Below are 3,408 nucleotides of genomic sequence, written 5' to 3'. Positions count from 1 at the left end.
GGTGGGGATCCTGTGGGTCCACAGATCCTGAGGTGTCAAGGATAGCTCATCCCTGCACCAAATGGCGTGTAAAACACTCTTTCTGCCAATCCTGGCGTTAAACGCCGGGCTGCTGCCCTTTTCTGGCATTAAACACCAGTCTGGTGCCCCTTTCTGGTGTTAAACGCCAGTCTGGTGTCCCTTTCTGGCGTTAAACGCCCAGAATGGTGCCAGACTAGGCGTTAAACGCCCATTTGCTGCCCTTACTGGCGTTTAAACGCCAGCAAGCTTTTCCTCCAGGGTGTGCTATTTTTTTTCTGTTTTTCATTCTATTTTTGCTTTCTCGATTGTTTTTGTGACTTCACATGATCATCAACCTACAGAAAACATAAAATGACAAAGGAAAATAGATAAATATAACATTGGGTTGCCTCCCAACAAGCGCTTCTTTAATGTCAGTAGCTTGACAGTGGGCTCTCATGGAGCCTCACAGATGTTCAGAGTAATGTTGGAACCTCCCAACACCAAACTTAGAGTTTGAATGTGGGGGTTCAACACCAAACTTAGAATTTGGTTGTTGCCTCCCAACACCAAACTTAGAGTTTGACTGTGGGGGCTCTGTTTGACTCTGTTTTGAGAGAAGCTCTTCATGCTTCCTTTCCATGGTTATAGAGGGATATCCTTGAGCCTTAAACACAAAGGATTCTTCATTCACTTGAATGATCAATTCTCCTCTGTCAACATCAATCACAGCCTTTGCTGTGGCTAGGAAGGGTCTGCCAAGGATAATGGATTCATCCATGCACTTCCCAGTCTTTAGGACTATAAAATCAGCAGGGATGTAATGGTCTTCAATCTTTACCAGAACATCCTCTACAAGTCCATAAGCTTGTTTTCTTGAATTGTATGCCATCTCTAGTGAGATTCTTGCAGTTTGTACCTCAAAGATCCCTAGCTTCTCCATTACAGAGAGAGGCATGAGGTTTATGCTTGACCCTAGGTCACACAGAGCCTTCTCGAAGGTCATGGTGCCTAATGTACAAAGTATTGAGAACTTCCCAGGGTCCTGTCTCTTTTGAGGTAATATCTGCCTAGTCAAGTTATCTAGTTCTTTGGTGAGCAAAGGGGGTTCATCCTCCCAAGTCTCATTACCAAATAACTTGTCATTTAGCTTCATGATTGCTCCAAGGTACTTGGCAACTTGCTCTTCAGTGACATCTTCGTCCTCTTCAGAGGAAGAATACTCATCAGAGCTCATGAATGGCAGAAGTAAATCCAATGAAATCTGTATGGTCTCAGTGTGAGCCTCAGATTCCCATTGTTCCTCATTAGGGAACTCATTGGAGGCCAGTGGACGTCCATTGAGGTCTTCCTCAGTGGCGATCACTGCCTCTTCCTCCTCTCCAAATTCGGCCATGTTGATGGCCTTACACTCTCCTTTTGGATTCTCTTCTGTATTGCTTGGAAGAGTACTAGGAGGGAGTTCAGTAACTTTCTTACTCAGCTGACCCACTTGTGCCTCCAAGTTTCTAATGGAGGACCTTGTTTCAGTTATAAAACTTTGAGTGGTTTTGATTAGATCAGAGACCATGGTTGCTAAGTCAGAGTGGCTCTGCTTAGAATTCTCTATCTGTTGCTGAGAAGACGATGGAAAAGGCTTGCCATTGCTAAACCCATTTCTTCCACCATTATTGTTGTTGAAACCTTGTTAAGGTCTCTGTTGATCCTTCTATGAGAGATTTGGATGATTTCTCCATGAAGGATTATAGGTGTTTCCATAGGGTTCTCCCATGTAATTTACCTCTTCCATTGATGGGTTCTCAGGATCATAAGCTTCTTCTTCAGATGAAGCGTCCTTAGTACTGCCTGGTGCAGCTTGCATTCTAGACAGACTTTGAGAAATCATATTGACTTGCTGAGTCAATATTTTGTTCTGAGCCAATATGGCATTCAAAGTATCAATCTCAAGAACTCCTTTCTTCTGATTCGTCCCATTGTTCACAGGATTCCTTTCAGAAGTGTACATGAATTGGTTATTTGTAACCATTTCAATGAGTTCTTGAGCTTCTGCAGGCGTCTTCTTCAGATGAAGAGATCCTCCAGCAGAGCTGTCCAATGACATCTTGGACAGTTCAGACAGACCATCATAGAAGATACCTATGATGCTCCATTCAGAAAGCATGTCAGAAGGACACTTTCTGATCAATTGTTTGTATCTTTCCCAAGCTTCATAGAGGGATTCACCTTCCTTCTGTCTGAAGGTTTGGACTTCCACTCTAAGCTTACTCAATTTTTGAGGTGGAAAGAACTTTGCCAAGAAGGCATTGACTAGCTTTTTCCAATAGTTCAGGCTTTCTTTAGGTTGTGAGTCCAACCATATCCTAGCTTTGTCTCTTACAGCAAAAGAGAATAGCATAAGTCTGTAGACCTCAGCGTTAACCCCATTGGTCTTGACAATGTCACAAATTTGCAAGAATTCAGCTAAAAACTGATGAGGATCTTTCAATGGAAGTCCATAGAACTTACAATTCTGTTGCATTAGAGAAACTAATTGAGGCTTAAGCTAAAAGTTGTTTGCTCCAATGGCAGGGATAAAGATGCTTCTCCCATAGAAGTCGGGAGTAGGTGCAGTAAAGTCACCCAGCACCTTCCTTGCATTGTTGGCATTGTTGTTATTTTCGGCTGCCATGTCTTCTTCTTGTTTGAAGAGTTCTGTTAGGTCCTCTCCAGAGAGTTGTGCTTTAGCTTCTCTTAGCTTTCGCTTCAAGGTCCTTTCAGGCTCAGAATCAACCTCAACAAGAATGCTTTTATCTTTGCTCCTGCTCATATGAAAGAGAAGAGAACAAGAAAGTATGGAATCCTCTATGTCACAGTATAGAGATTCCTTGAGGTGTCAGAGGAAAAGAAGAATAGAAGGAGGAGGTAGAAGAATTCAAACTTATCAAGAGGGATAGAGTTCGAATTTTGCATTGAGGAGGAGTGTTAGTCCATAAATAGAAGGATGTGAGAAGAGGGGAAGAATTTTTGAAATTAAAGTAAAAGATTTTGAAGAAATTTTGAAAAACTGAAGAATGATTTTCGAAAATTAAAGTTGGGAAAGAAATAAAGTGATTTTTGAAAAAGATTTTGAAATTAGAAATCAAAAAGATCTGATTGAAAATTATTTTGAAAAAGATGTGATTAAGAAGATATGATTGAAAAGATATGATTGAAAAACAGTTTAAAAAGATTTGATTTCTAAAATTAGTGACTTAGCTAACAAGAAATTTTAAAAGATATGATTCAGACATTAAACCTTTCTTAACAGAAAAGTCAACATACTTGAAATGTTTGAATCAAATCATTAATTATTAGCAAGTATTTTTGAAAAATGGAAAGAAATTGATTTTGAAAATATATGATTGAAAAGATATGATTTGAAAAAGATTT

The 3,408-nt window shown here is 40.1% G+C and overlaps 1 non-coding gene across 1 annotated transcript; it reads left to right on the top strand.

The window, feature by feature from the left end:
• Positions 1 to 2,155: 2,155 nt before the first annotated feature.
• LOC130964091 (small nucleolar RNA R71) lies at positions 2,156 to 2,263 on the top strand. Its single transcript, XR_009080200.1, has one exon. It is a non-coding gene; the product is annotated as a small nucleolar RNA R71 (small nucleolar RNA).
• Positions 2,264 to 3,408: the final 1,145 nt, after the last annotated feature.

Source organism: Arachis stenosperma, chromosome 2 (assembly GCF_014773155.1).
Source record: "Arachis stenosperma cultivar V10309 chromosome 2, arast.V10309.gnm1.PFL2, whole genome shotgun sequence".
In the NCBI taxonomy this organism is placed as follows: Eukaryota; Viridiplantae; Streptophyta; class Magnoliopsida; order Fabales; family Fabaceae; genus Arachis; species Arachis stenosperma.
This window is presented reverse-complemented; position numbering and strand designations above follow the sequence as displayed.